Here is a 25,506-nt window from a genome sequence, read left to right on the forward strand (position 1 = left end):
CCCACCCATCTCTCCCTTTCTCCCTCTCTCTCTCTCTTATATATATATATATATATATATATATATATATATATATATATATATATATATATATATACACACACACACACATATATATATATATATATATATATATATATATATATATATATATATATATATATACACACACATATATTGCATACTTTTCTGTTTCCATATTCTTTCGAAATAAAAATCGGGCGAGTCAATGCATGTGATTTTGATGGGGATATTTACCCTAGTTTTTGCGTTTACAATCGGCGTGTGCATCTTTGCAAGAAAGCCTGGTAAGCAATGGTTAATTTTCATACATAACATATTATCTTTGAAAATAGCGATAATTAAACCATGAAGATCAGAAAAATGTTTTAAGATTCATGTTGGAACATACAAAACATATGAACATCGTTAACATCGTTTTTGTTACTTTTCTATGAAACCATTATATTAACGAATCGCATACTATTAAGAATAACATATAATTTCCTGCATTCACCTACAACTGAATTTAACCAAACACTTCATCGACCACGCCGAGGTGAGAACGGTAATTAAAAAATACAAATAATACAGATAACAGATTCTTCTTGAGCTGTCCTTTTAAATAAGTAAACCCTGTCCAGATCCAACTATCGTCTATAATCATCAACGTGTTTGTCTGACACAAAACCATAAACCTTTGTCCTCGGGTGACCTTTGAACCTTGATAAACGGTACAGGATTTAAAAAAAAAAATTGTTTCTTTATGCTCCAAACTTAAAAAAAAAATTAATGTTTTCCATCGCGCTGGCTTTTCTTCTGACTTGAATAAATAACTAGTATACTATTATAATTAAAGTAACAACCATTCATCTAGTCTAATCTCCCCTACTATTTTTACTTTCCCTTCTCCTCTTTCTCCAAACCCGGTGGATTGCTTAGTCCATCTATAAAATTGACAAACCTTACAATTTTTACTTATGACATCATACATTTTCACGTAATTATATATCTATATATCTATAAAAGTGAACGTGTCTGTGTATCTGTGTGTGTATGTGTGTCTGTGTGTGTGTTTATTTCCCTACGCAATAACTTTGTCAATTTTAAGTCTACAGATTCGAAATTTTATATAAAGGGTACTGAGATTTGGGAAAATCTATGTGATCGGTTTTGGGCCAGAAATTTGGCTGTTAAGGGGTCAAAGTTCAACGATTTAACTTTTGAGAACTCTCCCTAACACCTCAGACAATTTTGGGCCTAAACACCTGAAATTTTAGATATAGGTTCCTTGGACATGGGTCTAACTTAATAATAGGATTTGAGCCCAAAACAATAAATGTTAAGGGGTCATAATAGGGGTCACAGTTTTAAAAAAATTGACCTCTGCGGTTTCTACCAAATTACTCAGACAATTTCTGGTCTAAACATTTGAAATTTTACATAAATGGTATTCAGAGATAGGGCGTGCTTTTTAATCGGTTTGGGTCGAAAATCTTTAGTTACCAATATATAAATGTATTATGTATGTATGTATGTATGTATGTATGTATGTATGTATGTATGTTTGCATGTGTGCCTAAAACTTTTGATAAAGGCGACAGATTTTACCAAGATCAGTATCGTTTTAAAGTTCGACCTTTCATACGACAAATATTGAAGGATTGGCCAAAAACATTAATATCTTCACCTTCAACTAGGCACTTTTCTACGGGGGGGGGGTCGCTTTTTTCGCCGATATTTTTTAAAGTTATCTTCTCCTTTCGATTATCAAGCCTTAATTTTTAAAAAAATGTCGCTTCCGGTTAGGCGGTGGTCGTAGCATAGACGTCAGGTTTCTACCCCGTTCATTTCCTCCTTCGCGATACGGGTTCCAGCCTGCCTTCCTACTACCACTTTTTTTTTTTTTGCTCAACATACCATCCAAACACCCAGCAACGCCGGCTGAAATGTTAGTATATCTAGAAAAATGAACGTGCCTGTCTGTGTGTGTGTGTGTGTGTGTGTGTGTGTGTCTTTTTGTGTACATTTCCCTACGCAATAACTGTCAATTTTAAGTCTACAGACTACACGTTTGATATACAGGGTAATGAGATCTGGGAAAATCTTTGTGATCGGTTTTCGGCCAGAAATTTGGCTGTTAAGGGGTCAAAGTTCAACGGCTTGACCTTTAAGAACTCTACCAAACTCCTCCGACAATTTTGTGTTTAAACACTTGAAAGTTTAGATATAGGTACCTTGGACGTGGATCTAACTTAATAATTTGATTTGAGCCCAAAACAATACATTTTAAGGGGTCATAATCGGGGCCAAAGTTTAAAAAATTGACCTCTCTGGAGGTTTGGAGGTGAGCAAAACATACACCTCCAAACACCGGGCAATGCCGGGCTGAAATGTTAGTATATATATATATATATATATATATATATATATATATATATATATATATATATATATATATATATATATATAAGGTACGGGCAAAATGAATGTCTATGCTCAAAATGTATAAACATTTTGACCCTTCCCTTTTCTTTTTTAAATTAAATTTTCAGTATTTATCAAATAATTATTGCGGAATACAATGAACTAATTATTTTTATTGAAATCTGAGTGGAAATGTATTATTTTGTTTAGACAATAATTCCTTTACTAAAGTTATAATTTTCAGTAATAAATAAAAAAACGTAAAACTTTGTTTTTGCTTTTTTATATAAATAAAACATCGCAATTTATAACAATAAAAAAATAATTGGTTTTTTTTTTTTTTTTTTAAATTCAATTTTCACCCTAAACAAGGCACAGTGCCACTTTGGGCTACTATTAGGGACTTAATTAGCGGGGTCATTATGAAGGCAGATGAGTAGAAAGATGTTTGTTAACATTACACTTGAACTTCTGCATATCAGTGCAGTTGGGAAAGCAGAATCCCGGAAGGGAGTTCCAAAGACCTGCAGTTCTGGGGAAGAAACTATTAGAGTAAAAGGCTTTCTTGCACCTAGGAATCTCTACTGTAAAGGGATGAGACTTAGTAGCTTGTCGGGTTTGTCGGGGATAGTAACATCGAGGAGGTACAAGTGTTTGCAGTTCGTCAGAGCATTCACCATTAAAGTATTTGTAGAACAGGTAGAGGGATGCAACATCTCGTCGATGGAACAGAGGCTGAAGCCTAGATGACAGTTCAGGATCTATCAGGTTGGCGACTCTCTTTTGAACCCTGTCCAGGAGCGAGAGACGAGCAGCAGATGCACCAGCCCAGATGTGACAACAGTACTCCATACATGGGCGAATGGCGGCCTTATAGAGGTATATAATACTGTCAGGCGTAAGTAGTTTTCTAGCACGATAGAGGGAGCCAACCTTCCTTGCAGCAGCCTTGGCAATGCTCTCAATGTATCTATTCCAGTTCATATTCCCTGTAAACGTTAGGCCGGGGAGTTTAAAAGAAGTACTTTCAGGCAATGTGTTCTCGGCCATTGCTATTGGTGGCAGAGAAGGTTTCTTGTAGTTATTGAAGGAAACAAGCTTAGTCTTAGCAGCATTGAATGTGACCAACCATTTTTGTCCCCATTCCACTACAGAGTAGAGGTCATCTTCTAGTGTTTCTGCCATTTCCTTGGATATGTGTTCATTTGTTTTCCCTTCATATCTCTTACAGAGAGTGTTGTCATCGTCAAATATACCCATCTCCGAAACAATTTTATCAGGGAGGTCATTTATGAATATAAGGAATAATAGAGGTCCAAGGATAGACCCCTAAGGTACTCCCGCATTTATGTCATATTGTTTAGATGTACGACCGTCGAGGATAACTTTGATTTTTCTATTACTTAAGAAGGATTTAATTACATTATGAATTTTTCCAGTGATTCCATATGATCTAATTTTCCTTAGAAGACCATCGTGCCATACCCTGTCAAAAGCCTTAGATATATCAAAGGCCACCGCTCTACCCTCCCCTGTTTTGTCCAATTAACGGTATATACGTTCAGAAACTACAGTTAAGATATCTGCTGTTGAACAGGCTTGCCTGAATCCATATTGTTTGTCAGTCAGGAGTTAGCAGCTGTAAGTGCTGGACTAGGGCTTGATTAACTAAGGACTCAAATATTTTGGCGAAAAGCGGGAGGAGGCTTATTGGGCGATAATTTAGTGGGTCAGTTCTTTCACCAGAATTCTTGAAGACTGGTACCACGGAGGCGGTTTTCCAGCAGCCGAGAAAGCAAGATTCGTTAAGGCATTTATTGTAAAGTTTGGAGAGAACTGGAACAACCTCGGCAGAGCATTTTTTTAATAGCACAGCCGAGATGAGATCTGGTCCACATGCTTTTGAGGTGTCTAGGTTTTTTTATAATAGCATGTACCTGTGAAGGAACATTCCAAAAAAGCCCCTAAAACCCGTATTAATAACTCTAAGAAAGATGATTTCATCGAACTACCGATATTACCATTGAATTAAGCATTGTTTATTCAATATTTTCACACAAAAAAATTATAATAGCAAAACTAGTTCTACTATTTTTTTAATTACAGATTTCGCATAATTTTTATATGGATGATTTTAATAATTTCCTTGCTCGCAAGAATGCGAAACTTTCGGCGTAACATAATTTTTATATAATCTCGAACGATAATTAAAAAAAATAATTTAAAAGCAGGAACATAAAAAATAATTAAATTAAAAAAATGATAAAAATTGATAAAGACGTTCAAAATAGGAATGTATCGATGCACGTCTGTGTAAAAAAAAAAAAGAAATCTAACACGCCTATCTCCTTTTACTATCATGACTTCATTTTGAAACAGCGTTTCGATTGACTGAAATTTTGGGCCTCCTTATAATCTTGTTTACATTTTGTTGTTGTTGTTGTTGTTGTTGTTGCGTTTTTAGCGAACCGTAAATTACTTGCTTGTTGAGGGCTAATTAAGTTTCTTTTTTCACAAACAAGGTGTTTTTTTATTTAATTCAATCTCTTAGGATTTACTTTACTAATTATCTTTGAAATAGACCCAGAAAACTAATATTTATCTTTTATAGGAATTTTACAATGAATTTATTTACCTTCAAAATTTAGCTGAATTGGTTAGCTCGTCATGAAAAATTTTCCATAACTTTTTTTTTCACGTGTACAAATATTTTTTTTCCTTTAGAAAATTAACTTTAGTTTTTAATCTTTCAAATACAATCAAAAAGTAGTCGGAAACCTACAAAAAAATTATGATAAATCAGCTTTCAAAACTAGGTCCCTCTATTTTTGTCCGCTCATTTTTGCCCGTACCTAATATTTATATATATATATATATATATATATATATATATATATATATATATATATATATATATATATATATATATATATATAATACCTACAGACACTAGTGCTTTATGCTTTCGCAATCATCAGTGCAGGAAATTAAGATTGCCGCTGGTCGAAGGATTCGGATCCACAACACGCCACCTTTGGCTACGCTAGTGAGAAACTAAGCCTGGAGTCCACTGACAACCGCCGCGGAATGAAAGGAAATATTAACATTAATAAAGCTTCCGACGATCTATGGTGATTGAGCGACAGTAAGTCGCGTAATCTCGCAACAAATTCAGCTGACCGACTTTTTTTTTATATCCGAGACAATTCTCAACATCTGAAAATGTATTTCTTAAGGAGGCGAATTCATTATATATATATATATATATATATATATATATATATATATATATATATATATATATATATATATATATATATTGATCATTCGATTTTTATCTCGCTATTAGAAATAGTTATATATTTTATTTATTGAATATATATAGAAAGAGAAAGAGAGAGAAAGTTAAAGAAAATAAAACGTAAAGTTTCATAAGAACGTTATTGCATTATCAAGACAATAAGGGTTACGGAAAGAGGAATAAAGTAGAAACCTCTTTAGACTATGGCATTTTGAAGCTAAATGCTTCTCTTCAGAAGAAGAGAAAGTCCAACATTATACAAATGTAAAGGTAAGAAGACATCATCGACTTTTAAAACATTCGAATTAGAAATGGCAATTTATTTTAGATTAGAATTTTATAGACGGTGATATGATAAGGATAAAAAAGAGGGGACAGAAAAAAAAACAGTAAATGCTAAAGGAATATATAAAACAATATATAAGAAAGTGAAATACCAAGAATTTTTTTAATTAAAAATTGCAAAAATATTTTTAAAAATTTTAAAACTTCAAATATTTTTTTTTTAATTCCAAAAGTTCAAAAAAAAAAAAACTTCCAATAAAGTTCTGTTAAAAATTTTTAATTGTAAAATATAATGTAAGCCCGACAAATAAAATATAAACAAGTAAGAAAAGGAAATAGAAAAATAAGAAATTTGAAAAGTAAATCAATTCAAATTCTTGGAATGTAATCCATCGGAAATTAAGTGTACGCTAGAATAAAACGAGACAGAAGTTAATATACAATGCACTCACATGTGTGTATGCGTGTGTGTGTGAGTATGTGTGTGTATTTCAATGTGTGTGTGTGTGTGTGTGATTATGTGTGTGTGTATTTCAATGCGAGTATGTGTGTGTGATTTTAATTTATATGGACGTTTGTTACGATAAATTGTAAAGAACTACCATAGTATTCGTTCGATGCACACTTAGAAATAAATAACGATTAAAAGGAATTTGGGTTTAATGCAAAAATGAGTACAAATTTAACCATATTAAACCATCAATTTGGCATAAAGCACTCATTCTAAAGCAAGGAGCTAAAACATTTTTCGTTTCTAATGGCCTGAGAAATCTAATTAATATTAGACACAGCGGCATCTTTCCTATGTAATATATTGCTGCTGCGCATTCTCTTGGCGTTCAGCGTGAATGGAGACCCCGCAATACAACTGTAGCCCTTTTGTTAAAACTGTAAAATTATTTATCCAAGTAATCTGGTTAATGTAGTGTCAGAATATATCTTGTTATTACGGTTTCTCTAATATCCTTATAGGAGTCTGTGACATATTTCCATTGTATGGACCCCAAGCGCGACCGAAAACCCCACAATATTATTATATCATCTTTAGACAGAATAGATACTACCCTTGGATCCTAGCCAGAAGACCAAGAAGGTATGATTTAGTACGACGTACTAAACAAAAGCGACATCCTATTTATTAAATAGGAGGATAGACGATCATAATTAGGGCTAGGACAAGAGCATATTATTTTCATTGTTTTGACTCTCGAGTGTGTATCCGTTGATATCTTATATGCTTTTATATAGAGTGATGTGGTTCTCGATTGATTATCTGTGTCTAACTGTGTCGGATATATACTTGAGAGTCAAGACAATGAAAAAAAAATATGCTGTTGTCATAGACTTAGTGCTGATACACTACAAAAATTAAATTAGCGTATCTATATATTAATTGCATGTTCGTAGTATGTTCTCATCTTCTATCCTTCTTTTTAATGAACAGGATCTTCCGATCGAATAATTTATTATCTGGAAACCGTGACACACATACGTACGTAGATTAAAGGTATATTGATTCCTAAAATTTCACTTTTTGTGTATTTTATAGTTTCTTTTTTTTTTGGGTGGGGGGTTATGGCACAATCACGTTGACACACGGTTTCCACCAGATCACCGAAGTTAACCAACCTTAAGCATGGCTAATACCAGATAGGTGATCATTTGGGAAGACTGGACGCCGTATATACCTTCTGGGAAGGTTGGGCGTAAGACCAACACCCTCACTCTGAAAAAAGAATTCCTCGCTACAAAAGCATCTTCAAAGTTGTGAATGGCATATGCCCCTCCAGGGGTTCAAGGCAATGGATATTTTTTTATAAGAGACATAATAATAGCACAGCCTCTTTTTTTTTTGAAAATTGAAATATAGCAAATTTGCATTAAATTTCAGCCATAGTCTTATTTCTTTTAAACATTAATTACGCAACATTCAGAATTTCAGATTCTGTTTCAGAATTTTTAATGTTAAGCCTTACATTTTACAGAATCAAAATTATAGACAGGATGTTGATCAAAATTGAAATAAGGATTCTAAATGTTAGGTTTCGTAGCATGCTATCTTGATATGTTTCACTCTTATAATAATCATTCATTTCTTTATGCGATCTTCTATTTCTCTTTCTCTATCTCCTTCCTACTTTTTCTTCTTTTGTTCCCCCCCTCCGATTCTCCACCTAACTTCATCTTTCTTCTCTCTTTCTTTCTCCTATCTCTCCTTCCATGACGTCATCTCATTGTGTACCACTATACACTGCACGGACACAAATAAGCTTGTAAGCCAGAGAACAAATAAATAGACGAGTAAAGCTCGCAACGATTTATAATCATACTAGACTACCCATATCCCGTTGGGTCAGTATGTTATATTAGCTATGGAATTCATGTATGAGTGTGACACTTGTGATGTAAAGAAAATACTTGTTTTTTTTTTCTTTTTTGCATAACAGAAACATTTCTATGAACGTATATTAAAATGAAAAAAGAATGTAGATAGATTTCTATTATAATTGATTATTTTTGAAAAATGTTTTTACAGTTACTGAATTATAAGTGGTTGGCCATACTTATAGGTAAATGTGTACTGAACAGATCCCATAATACCTATTATAGTTAAATTCCAATTTTGATGTATCTGCTTTTTTTACATCGTTCATTTCTGTATTACGTTTAAGTTATTTTAAACCACACTCTCCCCATGTTAAATAATAATTTCGAAATAATAGCGTTAATATTACAGTGTCCGAATTATGCTCTTTTTTCGCGTTTAAATTATCCAAATAAACAATTGTTAATACTGTCTGCTTTTTTTTTATTTTTACATCGTTCATTTCTGTATTACGTTTAAGTTATTTTAAACCCCACTCTTCCCATGTTAAATAATAATTTCGAAATAACGTTAATATTTCAGTGCGCAGGTCATGCGCGCATGCGCAACCGGGTGTCATAAACCGGAATATGGGTTACATACATCGTTACAAAATCATTTGAGTTTTATAATTATATAGATAATGTTTTATTTTATTGTAGATACCGATGCCAGAGATGAAAATAGACAAGACCCCGATAACGATGATTATAATAGAGATGGCACTGATAAGCAGGTTCAATCCCGACTAGCGCCATCCTATGGGGATGATCTGTCTGATATTCTGAAATCTCTTGACGAAACATTAGAGGTAATTATATTGAGAACAGCGTGTTCGTAATGTGACTAACTTCGAGTTGAACACAAACACACAGAAAATCACATTTACATACGAACTATTATAGTTGCTTCACGACGTTTCGGCCAACTATTTCTCTGCCCTTCTTCAGAGGGTTAACCAGGATGGGATAGGAATGCTTAGTCTCTTAACTGTATCCTCTGTAATTACTGCCTTGTTGTTGTCGTCTCACCACGTGGCCAACTAATCCTCAGGCCGGCTTTGGGTAGGATTGAAACAGCTATCTTTAGACAATGCTCACCTGAAAAGTACAAAATTAACGCTTGTATCCACTGCACCACGGGCCCCGAAGGGCGAATAAGGTAGGAATTTTTGGTCTTATAAATCCAAATTTTTCGTTCTTATCTGATCTTCCAACGTAGGGTCCGTACTTAATCGGATATTATTTTATCATTGGAATCCTTAGAGATGAGTAATTTTAATATTTATTTATTTGCGGACTGTTATTCTCATCTTCAGTCGTTGTTTCACGAGATGTCGGCCAACTATTCCTTTAGCTTTCGTCAGATAGGAATGCTGATTCCACAAATAAATATACAAATTACTTATCTCAAATAATTCCCAATAATAAAATAATAGAAAATTATATATATTACAATGAACTGATCAGCTATAATTACATTAAAGCTGTGAGGTGACAATTGTCAAATGTTTAACGACACGGACTGCCACATCCAGTTTGTTTCACAAAATCATTTTTACTTAGAATGTTGGCAACCTTCACGTAATCCCCCCGTAAGTACGTGGTGTCATTGAAGCTGAATTAATCAATATGTGTTTATCTATGGCTTTATATATATATATATTTTAGTCACAGGAAATATATACTAAAATACTTCTGAAGTCCAGAAGTAGGTAATTTTGAAAAAAAAAAAGTAATAATTCATCTAAATTGCCACACTCCTTTTTTATGGAAATCGCTCCAGACAAGGCATGTAACCACTTGATGTAATGAACTAAAATATATCATTTTAAGATTTAAAAAAAATAGCAAATGATAAGCGTCAGATGGATAGATTCCAACCCAGAAAACAGTAATTCGCCCTTCTTTGTCAGAAACATCGCTTATGCAATATAAGGTGGAACGGTACCAGAGAGCGAATGAGAGGTGGTTAAAACATGGTAATAATGATGACGATGATGACGATGATGATAATGATGATGAAATATTTGAAAGCTTATTAAAACCAGTTATTCTCTCGTCTGAGAACCATTTATATATTTATTTAATTAATTTTATTTTGTTCGCCCTAAAAAAGACCAACTGCCACCGAAGCCTTACTGTGATAGGAGAGCAGATTTAAGATTAGTTTAGCAACAAGATATTTGTGTACATTACATTTAAATCTCTGCATGTTGCTTTGATCGCGGAAGCAAGAAGAAAATTTAAAGACAATCAGTCCTACAAAAATGTTATAAAAGAAGGAACCTCTGCTAGTCGGATAGGTCGAGGGCATTTACGTTCCAAGTGTGGTTGTGAACGTGCAGTACCTCACCGGAACACATTCCGTAATTTTGTAAATTTTATGAAGTGTAGAATATGGTCTGTGCTCATATTTAACGATGAATGGTTTTACCAGAAAATTATCAGTTCACGAAATACGAAAGTAATCCGACGCCTTGACCCTTTATTTTAATAGATCGTTCTGGCATTGGTAAGCGATAAACAATCTCAACTGATAACAAATTGGGACAGCGTTATTCTGTTGTTCAGCGTTATGCTGTTGGTCAACATTAGACTGTTGTTCAACCTTATATTATTGTTCAACGTTATGATGTTGTTCCACGTTTTATTACTGCTCAACATTATACTGTTGAGTAACGTTACAGTTATTTAACGTTATGATGTTGTTCAAGGTTATACTCATTGTTCAACGTTATGATGTTGTTCAACGTTATGATGTTGTTCCACGCTATATTACTGCTCAAAGTTATTTAACGTTATGATGTTGCTCAACGTTATACTCATTGTTCAACGTTATGATGTTCTCCAACGTTATATTCATTGTTCAACGTTATGATTTTGTTCAACGTTATAATGTTGTTCAGAATTATACTGTTGTTCAACATTATGGTTTTGTTCAACGCCATTCTGTTGTTCAACGTTATAATGTTCTACAGCATTATACTGTTTAACTTTATTGTATTTTTCAACGTTATGCTATTGTTTACCGTTATGTTATTGTTAAACATTATACGTTTCTTTAACGTTATTATGTTCTTCAACTTCATTCTGTTGTCGAAGGTTATACTGTTGTTTAACGTTATTCCATTTTCACTGTTATTCTATATTTCAAGGTTATTATATTTTTTACGTTATTCTATTTTTCAATGCTATTCCATTTTTCAACGTTATTCTATTTTTCAACGTTATTCTATTTTTCAGCGTTATACTGTTGTTCAACGTTATTCAATTGTTGTTCTACTGTTTCTCAATGTTATTCTATTTTTCAATGTTGTTCTATTTTTCAACGTTGTTCTATTTTTCAATGTTATTCTCTTTTCAATGTAGTTCTACTTTTGAATGTTATTATATTTTTCAACGTTGTTCTTATTTTCTAACGTTATTCTATTTTTCAATGTTATTCTATTTTTCAATGTTATTCTATTTTTATAAGGGGTGCTATTTTTAAATATAATTCTATTTTTTAACGTTATGCTAATTTTCAACGTTATTCTATTTTTCAATATTATTCTATTTTTAAAATTTATACTGTTGTTCAACGTTATTCTATTTTTCAACTTTATTCTATTTTTCAACGTAATTCTATTGTTCAATGTTATTTTATTGTTCAACGTTATTCTATTGTTCAACGTTATTCTATTGTCCAATGTTATTCTATTTTTAAACGTCATTCTATTTTTCAACGTTGTTCTATTTTTCAATCCTATTCTATTTCTGAACGTCATTCTATTTTCCAATATAATTCCATTTTTCAATGTTATTCTAATTTTCAATGTTATTCTATTTTTCAATATTATTCTATTTTTTAACGTTATTCTATTTTTCAATGTTATTCTATTTTCCAACGTTATTCTATTTTTCAATATTATTCTATTTTTCAATGTTATTCTATTTTTCAACGTTATTCTATTTTTCAATGTTATTTTATTTTTTAATGTTATTCTATTTTTAAATATAATTCTATTTTACCAACGTTATACTGCTGTTAAACGTCATTCGTTTTTCAACGTTATTCTATTTTTCAATGTTATTCTATTTTTCAACGTTATTCTATTGTTCAATGTTATTCTATTGTTCAATTTTATTCTATTTTTCAATGTTATTCTATTTTCCAATGTTATTCTATTTTTCAACGTAATTCTATTTGTAAACGTTATTCTATTTGTAAACCTTATTCTATTTGTAAACGTTATAAAGGTGTTTAATGTTATTCTATTTTTCAATGTTATTCTATTTTTCAACGTTATACTGTTGTTCAACGTTATTATATTTTTCAACATTATTTTTTTTCAATGGTGTTTTATTTTTCAATGTTATTCTATTTTTAAACGTTATTCTATTCAGCAACGTTATGCTGTTGTTCAACGTTATTCTATTTTTCAATATTTTTCTATTTTTCAATGTTATTATATTTTTTGACGTTGTTCTATTTTTCAACGTTATTCTATTATTAAATCTTTTTCTATTTTTAAATGTTATTCTATTTTTCACCGTTATTCTATTTTTCAATGTTATTCTATGTTTTAATTTTATTCTATTTTTAAACCTCATTCTATTTTTCAACCTCATACTATTTTTCAATATTATTCTATTTTTCAATATTATTCAATTTTTCAACGTTATTCTATTTTTCAATAGTATTCTATTTTTCAACGTTATACTGTTTTTCAACGTTATTCTATGTTTACACTTTATTCTATTTTGCAACATTATTCTATTTTCAACATTATACTGTTGTACAACGTTATCCTATTATCTATATTATTCTATTCTTCAACGTTATTCTATTTTTCCACGTTATTCTATGGTTCAATGGTTTTCTATTGTTCAACGTTATTCTATTTTTAAATGTTATTCTATTTTAAAATGTTATTCTATTTTTCAATGTTATTCTACTATACAACGTTATTCTATTGTAGATAGTTGTGCTATTTTTAAATGTTATTATATTTTTCTATGTAATTTTGTTTTTCAATGTGATTCTATTTTTTAATATAATTCTTTTTTGTAATCTTATTCTATTTTTAAACGTTATTCTATTATTCAATCTTAGTCTATTTTTCAACGTAATTTTATTTTTCAATGTTATTCCATTTTTAAGGTTATTCTTTTTTAACGTTATTCTATTTTTCAACGTTATTCTATGTTACAACGTTATTCTCTTTTTTAATGTTATTCTATTTTTCAATGTTCTTCTATTTTTGAACGTTATTCTATTTTTCAATGTTATACTCTTGTTCACTGTTTTTCTATTGTTCAACGTTATTCTATTTTTCAACGTAAATGTATGTTTTAATGTGTTTCTATTTTTCAAATTTATACTGTTGTTCAACGTTCTTCTATTTATAAACGTTATTCTATTTGTCAATGTTACTCTATTTTTCAATGGTATTCTATTTTTCAACGTTATTCTATTTTTCAACGTTATTCTTTTGTTCAATGTAATTCTATTTGTCAATGTTATTCTTTTTTTTAATATTATTCGATTTTTCAACGTTATACTGTTGTTGAACGTTATTCTATTTTTCAAAGTTATACTATTCTTTAATCTTATTCCATTTTTAACACCGTTCTATTTTTCAATGTTATTTTATTTTTCAATATTATTCTATTTTTCCACGTTATTCTGTATTTGAACGTTATTCTATTTTTCCAAGTAATTCTATTTTTCAACGTTATTTGATTTTTTAAACGGTGTTCTATTTTTAAATGTTATTCTCTTTTCAATGTTATTCTACTTTTGAATGTTATTATATTTTAAACGTTATTCTATTTTCAACGTTATTCTATTTTTCGACGTTATTCTATTTTTCAATGTTATTCCATTTTTCAAACTTATTCTATTTTTCAAAGGTGTTCTATCTTTAAATATTATTCTATTTTTTAACGTTATTCTATTTTTCAACGTTATTCTATTTTTCAATGTTATACTCTCGTTCACCGTTATTCTATTATTCAACGTTATTGCATTTTTCAACGTAAATCAATGTATCAATGTGCTTCTATTTTTCAACTTTATACTGTTGTTCAACGTTATTCTATTTTTCAACTTTATTCTATTTTTCAATGTTATTCTATTTTTCAATATTATTCTTTTTTTCAACGATATTCTTTTTTTCAACGTTATTCTATTTTTAAATGTTATCCTATTTTTCAACGTTATTCTATTTTTCAACATTCTATTGTTCAATGTTATTCTATTTGTCAATGTTATTCTATTTTTCAATGTTATTTTATTTTTTAATGTCATGCTATTGTTCAATGTTCTTCTATTCTTCAATATTATTCTATTTTTCAACGTTATACTGTTGTTGAACGTTGTTCTACTTTTCAAAGTTATTCTATTTTTATATGTTATTCTATTATCGAACACCGTTCTATTTTTCAACGTTATTTTATTTTTAAATATTATTCTATTTTTCAATGTTATTCTATTTTTCCACGTTATTCTATTTTCCCACGTAATTCTCTTGTTCAACGTTATTTTATTTTTTTAACGTTATTCTATTTTTCAACGTTATTCTAGTTTTCAATGTTATTCTCCTTGTGAACGTTATTCTATTTCTCAATATTATTCTGTTTCTCAACGTTATTCTATTTTTTCAACGTTATTCAATTTTCCATATTATTCTGTTTCAATATTTTTCTATTTTCCAATGTTATTAAATTTTCAATGTTATTCTATTTTTCAAAGTCATTCTATTTTTCAATGTTATTATATTTTTCCATGTTATTCTATTTTTCAATGTAATACTATTTTTAAACGTTATTCTATTTTTTCACGTTATTCTATTTTTCAACGTTATTCTATTTTTAAATCTTATTCTATTTTTCAACGTTATTCTTTTTTCAACGTTATTCTATTTTTGAATGTTAATGTATTTTTCCGTGTTATTCTGTTTTTTTAATGTGATTCTTTTTTTCAATGTTATTCTCCTTTTCAATGTTATTATATTTTTCAACGTTATTCTATTTGTCCACGTAATTTTATTTTTCAATGTTATTCCATTTTTCAATATTATTCTCTTTGTCAACGTTATTCTATTTTTAAACATTATTCCCTTTTTCAATGTTATTCTAATTTTTAATGTTATTCTATTTTTCAACGTTATTCTATTATTCCACGTAATTCCATTTTTCAACGTTATTTTTTACACGTTATTCTATATTTTAACTTTATGCTATTTTAAAATGTTATTTTATTTGTCAACGTTATTCTATTTTACAATGTGTTTCTGTTTTTCAACGCTATTCTATGTTTTCAACGTATTTTTTTTATTTCAATATTATTCTATGTTGCCATATTAGTCTCATTTTCAACGTTATTCTATTTTTCAATGTTATTCTATTTTTCAATGTTATTCTATTTTCCATGTTGTTCTATTTTTCAACGTAATACTGTTTTTCAACCTTATTCTATTTTTCAATGTTATTCTATTTTTCAACGTTATGCTATTTTTCAATGTTATTCTTATTTTCAACCTTATTCTATTTTTTAATATTATTATATGTTTCAATGTAATACTGTTTTTCCACGTTATTCTTTGTCAATGTTATTCTATTTTTCAATTTTTTTTACTCTGTTTTTCAATGTGGATCTGTTTTTCAATGTTATACTTTTTTTTTCAATGTTATTTTATTTTTCAATGATATTCTATTTTTAAATGTTATTCTATTTGTCAACGTTATTCTATTTTCAACGCTATTCTATTTTTCAACGTTATTCTCTTTTTCAATTGTATTCTATTGTTCAATGTTATTCTATTTTTCAACGTTATTTCGACGTTCAATGTTATTATATTTTTCAACGTTATTCTATTTTTCAATGTAATAATCTTGTTCACTGTTATTCTATTGCTCAACGTTATTCTATTTTTCAACATTATTCTATTTTTCCACATTATTCTATTTTTCAATGTTATTCTATTTGTTCAACGTTATTATTTTTTCAATTTTTTTTTATTTTTCAATATTATTCTATTTTTCAAAGTTATCCTATTGTTCAATGTTATTCTATTTGTCAATATTATTCTATTTTTCAACGTTGTTCTATTTTTCAATGTTATTCTATTTTGCAATGTTATTCTATTTTTAAAAGTTATTCTATGGTTTAATCTTTTTCTATTTTTGAACGCCGTTTTATTTTCAACGTTATTTAATTTTTCAATGTTAGTCTATTTTTCAACGTTATTCTATTTTTCAATGTGATTCTATTTTTCAACGCTATTCTATATTTCAGCGTTATTCTATTTTTCAACGTTATTCTATGGTTTAATCGTTTTCTATTTTTGAACGCCGTTTTATTTTCAACGTTATTCAATTTTGCAATGTTATTCTATTTTTCAACGTTATTCTATTTTTCCACGTTATTCTATTTTTCAACGTCATCATATTTTTTAACGTCATTCTATTTTTGAACGTTATTTTATTTTTCAATGTATACCTATTTTTCAAAGTCATTGTATTTTTCAACTTCATTCTATTTTTCAACGTTATTGTATTTGTGCAACGTTATTCTATTTTTCAATATTATTTTGTTTCAATATTTTTCTATTTTAAAACGTTATTCTATTTTCCAATGTTATTCTATTTTTTTAAGTCATTCTTTTTTTCAACGTTATTCTATTTTTCAATGTTACTCTATTTTTTCAACATTATTCTATTTCTCAATGTTAGTCTGTTTTTTAACGTTATTTTATTTTTCAATATTATTCTATGTTTCAATATTTTTCTATTTTTCAACGTTATTCTATTTTCCATGTTATTCTGTTGTTGAACGTTATTCTATTTTTGAATCATATTCGATTTTTGAATCATATTCTATTTTTGAACACTGTTTTATTTTTAAACGTTATTTTATTTTTCAATGTCATTCTATTTTTCAACGTTATTCTATTTTTCAACGTGATTCTTTTTTTCCACGTTATTCCATTTTTCAAAGTTATTTTTTTTTACGTTATTTTATTTTTGAACGTTGTTCTATTTTTCAACGTTATTCTATTTGTTTAGCGTTATTCTATTTTGAATATTATTGTATGTTTCAATATTTTTCTATTTTACAACGTTATTCTATTTTCCAATGTTATTCTATTTTTCAAAGTCATTCTGTTTTTCAACGTTATTCTATTTTTCAACGTTACTCTATTTCTCTACGTTGTTCTATTTGTCAATGTTATTCTGTTTTTAACGTTATAGTGTTGTTCAATGTTATTTTATTTTTCAATGTTATTCTATTTTTCACGCTGTTCTATGTTTGAATGTTATTCTATTTTTCAACGTTATTCTATTTTTCAACCTCATTCTATTTTTCAACGTTATATTGTTGTTCAACGTTATTCAATTTTGCAATGTTATTCTATTTTTCAATGTTATTATATTTTTCAACGTTATTCTGTTTTTCAATATGATTCTATTTTTCAATGTTTTTTTCAATGTTATTCTATTTTTCAACGTTATTCTATTTTCTAACCTTATTCTATTTTTACACGTAATTTTATTTTTCAATATTATTCTATTTTGCAACGTTATTCTATTTTTCAACGTTATTCTATTTTTCAACTTTATTCAGTTTTTCAACGTTATTATATTTTTCAATGTTTTATATTTTTTAATGTTATTCTATTTTTGAACGTTATTTCAATGTTCAATATTATTTTATTTTTCAATATTATTCTATTTTTCAATGTTATACTCTTGTTCACCGTTATTCTATTGGTCAACGTTATTCTATTTTTCAACGTTAATCTATGTTTCAATGTTATTCTATTTTTCAACGTCATTCTATTTTTCAATGTTGTTCTATTTTTCAACTTTATTCTATTTTTCAACGTAATTCTATTTTTCAATGTTATTCTATATTTCAACGTTATTCTATATTTCAATGTTATTTTTTAACGTTATTCTATTTTTCAACGTTATTCTATTTTTCAACGTTATTCTATTTTTCAACGTTATACTGTTGTTGAACGTTATTCTATTTTTCAATGTTATTCTATGGTTTAATCGTATTCTATTTTTGAACGCCATTCTATTTTCAACGTTATTCTATTTTTCAATATTATTCTATGTTTCAATATTTTTTCTATTTTTCAACGTTATTCTATGTTTCAACGTCATTCTGTTGTTGAACGTTATTCTATTTTTGAATCATATTCTATTTTTAACACTGTTCTATTTTTCAACGTTATTTTATTTTTCAATATCATTTTATTTTTCAACGTTATTCTATTTTTCAACGTGATTCTTTTTTTCCACGTTATTCCATTTTTCAACGTTATTTTATTTTTTAACGTTATTTTATTTTTGAACGTTGTTCTATTTTTCAATGTTATTCTATTTGTTCAACGTTATTCTATTTTTCAATGTTATTTTATGTTTCAATATTTTTCTATTTTTCAACGTTATTCTATTTTCTAATGTTATTCTATTTTTCTAAAGTCATTCTGTTTTTCAACGTTATTCTACTTTTCAACGTTACTCTATTTTTCAACGTTATTCTATATGTCAATGTTATTCTGTTTTTTAACGTTATACTGTTGTTCAATGTTATTTTTTTTCAATGTTATTCTATTTTTCACGCTGTTCTATGTTTGAATGTTATTCTATTTTTCAACGCTATTCTATTTTTCAACCTCATTCTCTTTTTCAACGTTATATTGTTGTTCAACGTTATTCAATTTTGCAATGTTATTCTATTTTTCAATGTTATCATTTTTTTCAACGTTATTCTGTTTTTCAATATGATTCTATTTTTCAATGTTTTTTTCAATGTTATTCTATTTTTCAACGTTATTCTATTTTTCAACCTTGTTCTATTTTTTAACGTAATTTTATTTTTCAATATTATTCTATTTTGCAACGTTATTCTATTTTCAACGTTATTCTATTTTTTAAAGTTATTCAATTTTTCAACGTTATTATATTTTTCAATGTTTTTCTATTTTTCAACGTTATTATATTTTTACACGTTATTTCAATGTTCAATATTATTTTATTTTTCAATATTATTCTATTTTTAAATGTTATACTCTTGTTCACCGTTATTCTATTGGTCAACGTTATTTTATTTTTAAACGTTAATCTATGTTTCAATGTTATTCTATTTTTAAACGTCATTCTATGTTTCAATGTACGTCTATTTTTCAATGTTTTTCTATTTTTCAACGTTATTCTATGTTTCAATGTTATTCTATTTTTCAACGTTACTCTATTTTTTCAACGTTATTCTATTTTTCAATATTAGTCTATTTTTCAATATTTTTCTATTTTTCAACGTTATTCTATTTTTCAATGTTATTCTATATTTCAACGGCTTTTTGCAATGTTATTCTATTTTTCAATGTTATTCTATTTTTCAACGTTATTCTATTTAACGTTATTCTATTGTAGAACGTTATTATTTTCCAACGTTATTCTTTTTTTCAACGTTATTCTATTATTCAGCGGTATACTGTTCTTTAACGCTATAATATTGTTCAACGTTAGGATTTTTTTTATGTTATTCTGTTGTTTAACATTATATTGTAGCTCAACATTATGCTCATTTTCAAGGTTATACTATTTTTCATGGTTATGATGCTCTTTAATTTTATACAGCTTCCAAAGAAAATTCAAAACCTGATTTCTTACTGAAAAACAAATTGAAAAGCTCAGTGGTTAACAGATTATCTGTATCATGGTTCAAAGCTATTTTACATGGCGATACACTAATGATTTTTTTACACGGCACACTGATCACAAAAATATTTTTCTTCTCATGACATTATTTTTGCGATAAAATGATGAAAAATTAAGAAGATTATTCAAATAGATCATATGAGTCAACATATTCTGTGTTCAATATCTGATGTAATATAATAATTATAGATGTCAGTTGGGAAGCTCTGTCTAGCGCTTCTTTATTACTACGTTGGCGAATATAAGAGAAATACACTCTAAATGGTTCTTAAATATTTTTAAGTCTAGCACTATTTTAGATTTTTAACGTTGTTTAGGTGCGGAAAATTCCAGTTCACATTGAATTTGAAACTTGCAATAAGATTATGATAACGTTTTACTTCTGCATTTCAAAACTACACATTAGCATTCTTCTGTTTTTTTTGTTTTTTTTTCGTATTTCATGCCTCTAACAAGAGTTGGAATGCATTCATTTGGAAGATAATCAATACTGTTAACGCATAAAGTTTAATTAGTTATAAACTGACCTTCCAGAATCGTTGTGAAATGGAAATCGTGTCTGAATTCATAATCTCCGGTGTCGATTCCTAATACTTTGAAAGACTTCTGATATTTCGATTGCTTGTTCCATCACTAATATAAGTCATAAGAAAACTCACCAATTAGTATGCCCGAAACATTTAAATTCGATTTTGAATTGAGCCGTGGCGCCATGATAAAGAAATTCAATGTCTATTAAACAAAAATCAAATCAAATGGCTTCTAACTATTATCTCTTCGCGGCACACCAATACTGATTTCGTGACACACTAGTGTGCGGCTTCACAGTGGTTGGGAACCAATGATCTAAGCTAATCACTAAGACTATAAGCTTCTTAAAAGTTAGTAGTGGCTTGAAAATCGGTATTCTGTTATTATAAATCGATGAGCTCTCTAGGTTACATTAGATCCGGAAAAAAGTATATCGATACCAGGCTTTAGTAATTTTATCAGAATAACAAAATCGATTAGAAATAACGATCCTATTAAACGTAGAGTCATTTCTAGCTAATGAATTGGGAGTGAGGAAGAACCGGAGCGGGTTCGTTTTGGAAAAGTTTATCCCTATATCTTCAAGATGACAGACAGACACCTACTTATTTTTAGTCTTGCTCATTCCCGCAACATATGAACAATGGTTTGTGTGTCCGACATTGTTTGTATAGTAACCGTTTATCAAGACAAATAGGCTACTCGAGAAGAAGAGCCATTGAGTTTATTAGACAATGAGACAACCCTTTCGGATGATCAAAAACGAGAAGTGAAATGAACAGAATTTGATTATTTCAAATGAGTCTTGACAAGAATTGTTTTTATTGGGTTTCAAAACGACAATATTGTTGTTAGATGAGAAGTAGGTCCGATGTGTTGTGTTCCAGAGATGGGAAGATTAATTTTTGTAATTGTTTTATGTTGGGTAACAACACGGATGAATACCACATTTTTCACTCTGTCTGTAATAATATCGAACACATTGGTAGTAGAATAATAACAATCTACTTATATATATATATATATATATATATATATATATATATATATATATATATATATATATATATTCAGGCAAGTATTGTTAAATAACACGGCGTGTTCTTGCTTAATAAACTTTCTTTGTAGTTTTTCAATTTTTCTCATTGTCTTTCTTGTTTCTCGGTTGAATCTGTGTAAGAAAGTTCCATAGTCGTCTTGGCCCATCTGTTTGTTGGGTTGTTCTTTGCAAGTACTTTCGACTGAGTTTTTTTTTTAATTGAAAAACTACAAAGACAGATTATTAAGCAAAAACACTACGTGCTATTTAACAATACTTGCTTGAATGAAAACATGCTGCCTTAATACACAATATATATATATATATATATATATATATATATATATATATATATATGACATTGTCTGTCTGCCTGTGTGCGAAACGATCTCTACCGAACTGCTCTGTCCTTGGTCTACGGACCGGAAACTTCATATATAGGAAATTAGATTTGGTTTCAGCCGTTAAATATCTGTTAAGAGATCAAAATTGAAAAAAAAACTGGAACTTGGTAGGTGTAAGTCGACTAAATGTGTATCTTCTATGCATGCACAAATATACATTTTACGGTAAAGTCAGTACACTTTTACAGTTTTGATATTATATTGGTGTATTGCTCATTGAAAACAACCGTTGTTGTTCCTTGGCGTCTGAGTAACAACAATTCTCCCTAGATTTCTAATATTCTTTCGGTAACCTATGCAAATCAATAAACATCATCGCAACAGCCGCTAGTAATTGACTTCTCGTTGGCAATGGCTGTTAGATTTCACTGGAGGTTGGATAGTAATAACTTTACTTCCTAGTCCTCTTTGTATTCATCTAGTGGAGGACTGGCTGGTTGCTTTCTCGCTCTCTCACTCTCTCTCTCTCCCTCTCTCCTTCTCTCTTTTTCTTTCCCTCTCATCGGTCTTTCAATCTTCCTCTACCCTTCCCGAATATTTATTGTGGTGTCAGCCGATGCTGACATTACATGGTGGAATGATAAAATTGTCGCCCTAAAAAAAGACGACATGATTCCATTTTCGGGGGTTTTTTTTCCTGTAGGCCATCTATTAGTTGGACAGTTGTGTACAAAAATCCAAGAACGATAGGAGCCTTCTATCATGTCTAAATGTGGCACAATGTTCAACGTGTGAGATCGAAGATGCGCCGCTGTACAACTCATGCTCTCTACCGATCCGAGTTATGGCGACAGAAATATTGCCAGTCCCCTCAAAATGCGAATCCGAATGGTTCAACGCTTGAGGGCGTGCCCATGGTAATGAAAATAAATTTTCTGGCCAAGGTTATGGTATTTTGTGTGCTTTCGAGTTACGGCCACATCATGCCACCTCACATATTTGAAGTCAACGCCAAAGAGTGCCTGGATATGCTGAAGCGCGTGGTGATCCCCTGGTACAATCAGGTGACCGCTAACAAACCATGGGTGTGGCAGCAAGACTCGGCGCCGGTCCACAAGTCCAAAGAGACCTAGGCTTAGCTTCAGAAGGAGTGCTACGACGTTGTACCATTCTATCACTGCCCCCCACCCCCAACTTGAACCCGCTGGACTACTTTGTTTTATCATACGTCGAGAACATCACCAACATGATCTCCCACAACACCAAAGCCAACCTGATCGCCGCCATCCGCTGAGTAAGCTAGCTAAAATAATGCTGTCGTGTTGTTTCGTTTATGACTACAATTTTAACGTTCTACCCGTACTTGTTCATGTACTTGTTTAATATTGTTCATTGTTTTGCAGGAAATAATGAAACCCACTATTGCAGAATTCGTCCAACTGAATCGCACAAAGACTTCTGGGTTCGTCTGAAATATATGTAATTTTGGTGTACAACTTTTTTTATATCAAACAATAAAGTTAATACAATAATGCACTTAAATATCCCTTCATTTTTCTATACGACATTCTTAAACGATTTTAACTAAATGCTAGAATGTACTTAAATATACTTTTATAATTTATACGACTTTTGGTGCTTGTCCAGAATTCATCCTATTTTAAAACTCAAAAATAAAGAAGTATCTGTATGATGTCCGTGTCATGACGGAAACAAGATGCACATCAAACATGGCGTAAATTGATTGAATATTTTTATTTCTAAATAAGAAAATCAAATTTTGCTGCTAAACTGCAATGGCCCAGAAATGTCAGCAAGAAAGTTGAATGCCTACTAGACGCTATCCTCGAGTGTCTAAAGTCTCTCGCTACAGGGGTTTGTCAGAACAACCTGGCATGAGGATACTTTCCAAAGAAGTAAACTCTGACTAAATATTCAAAATCACGTAGTATTCGCTGCTCAAATAAGATCTGACTATATTAACTGACATTAGCTTTTACTAGGAATTGTGCACCTTCTCCAAGTGGTCTTACCTCAAATAATAGCACAAAGCTGGATACTCCACCAGACTAGATAAATTCTTGTCCTTGAATCTAGTAAGACTAATAGACGGAAACAAAACTTATACTACAACATATGAAAATGGTTAACAGGGGAGAGGAAAACTATGTTCTCAGTTTCTTTACTAACTCTGTGTTTGAGAGATAAAGAACTTAAATGGAGGATTCGAATATCTATGCATCTCATATAGAGTTCAAGTGTTAGCCCCAGGAAGTGGGTCCCTTGATTTCTGAGAACTTCGACTGAAGTAAAATAAAACATTAGAAAAGATGTTTGTATTTACAAGACAGACTACATAGAGAACGAGAGATGTAGTACGTAATGTAAATATGGTGTACAATTAGTGACTCTATCGTGGTAGCTTTTGGTATTAATATACCGTTCGGGAGAGTTCATATATTTTGTATGGATGAATTCTCAGCCAAAACCGAACAGCGACGATATCGGCACACCATATTGAAAACAGACTACAGGAACAAAGGAGGGAACTCCAAATGAATCAAACTTGCGAGATTTTAGAAAAGTATTTTTAACACGAGAAAATTAGAAAAAGTCACATTCGCTTAAATTTGGAAGATGACTGATTATTCGAATTATTTGGATTCCTCGGATTATTGTTCTCATCTTGAGAGTTATTTCCATTACTTTCTATCGATATAACCTCCGACATTCTTCATATATCTTGTCGAACTCGGGAATCTCTCTGTTCGCAGGAACCCGTGGCGTAGTGTACTTTATAAAATATAGTTGTAAAGTTATACACTTCGGAGGTTAAAGATTCAATCCTCAGTGTCGGCAACACTCAAAATGCAGCTGCGAATTCCTTAGGAATTCTACCATATTGTTTGTGTACGGTTGCTTTTCGTTCATAAACATAACTGATTAGCATGCATTAACGCTTGCTTCATAAGAGTGATAGAGTAGTGCAGATTTTGTCTACAAGTAGCACACGCACACACACACACACACACACACACACACACACATATATATATATATATATAACTACTTCATTTACTCACATGAAATTAATATAAAAAAGAATAAATTTATGCGTAAACTTTAAGTATTTACTTCAAAAGTGCTCAATACGTAGGTAGAGCTAGTTAGTAATTTATAAAATATATATGGGATTAAGATACACTGAATATTCCGCGTTTTATCCACTCTAGGATTCTTCAGACTGCGAATAAACCTGAAGAATCCTAGAGTGGATGAAACGCGGAATATTCAGTGTAGCTTAATCGCCATATATATTTTATAAATTACTATATATATATATATATACATATATATATATATATATATATATATATATATATATATATGGTGGGTTCTCTCATCGAAGACGATGAATGGGGGTTCAGTATGCAATCTTCAGCAGCTCCCAAGCTCTGTGACACCACATGCATAATTGCAATCCGGTAGACGTC

General features: G+C 29.9%; 1 protein-coding gene, 1 long non-coding RNA gene and 1 pseudogene across 3 annotated transcripts in view; 2 read left to right on the top strand and 1 right to left on the bottom strand.

The window, feature by feature from the left end:
- The window catches only part of LOC145241405 (uncharacterized), a 196,493-nt pseudogene that overhangs the window by 152,397 nt on the left and 18,590 nt on the right, over positions 1 to 25,506 (top strand). The window lies entirely within an intron of this gene.
- Positions 1 to 25,506, bottom strand: part of LOC145241403 (dehydrogenase/reductase SDR family member 6-like) — a 123,418-nt gene that overhangs the window by 91,646 nt on the left and 6,266 nt on the right. The window lies entirely within an intron of this gene.
- LOC145241404 (uncharacterized) lies at positions 180 to 23,548 on the top strand. The gene is made up of 3 exons (XR_013862552.1): positions 180 to 308; positions 9,041 to 9,189; positions 23,416 to 23,548. It is a non-coding gene; the product is annotated as an uncharacterized LOC145241404 (long non-coding RNA).

Source organism: Euprymna scolopes, chromosome 20 (assembly GCF_053919585.1).
Source record: "Euprymna scolopes isolate OS-2025 chromosome 20, ASM5391958v1, whole genome shotgun sequence".
Lineage (NCBI taxonomy): Eukaryota > Metazoa > Mollusca > Cephalopoda > Sepiida > Sepiolidae > Euprymna > Euprymna scolopes.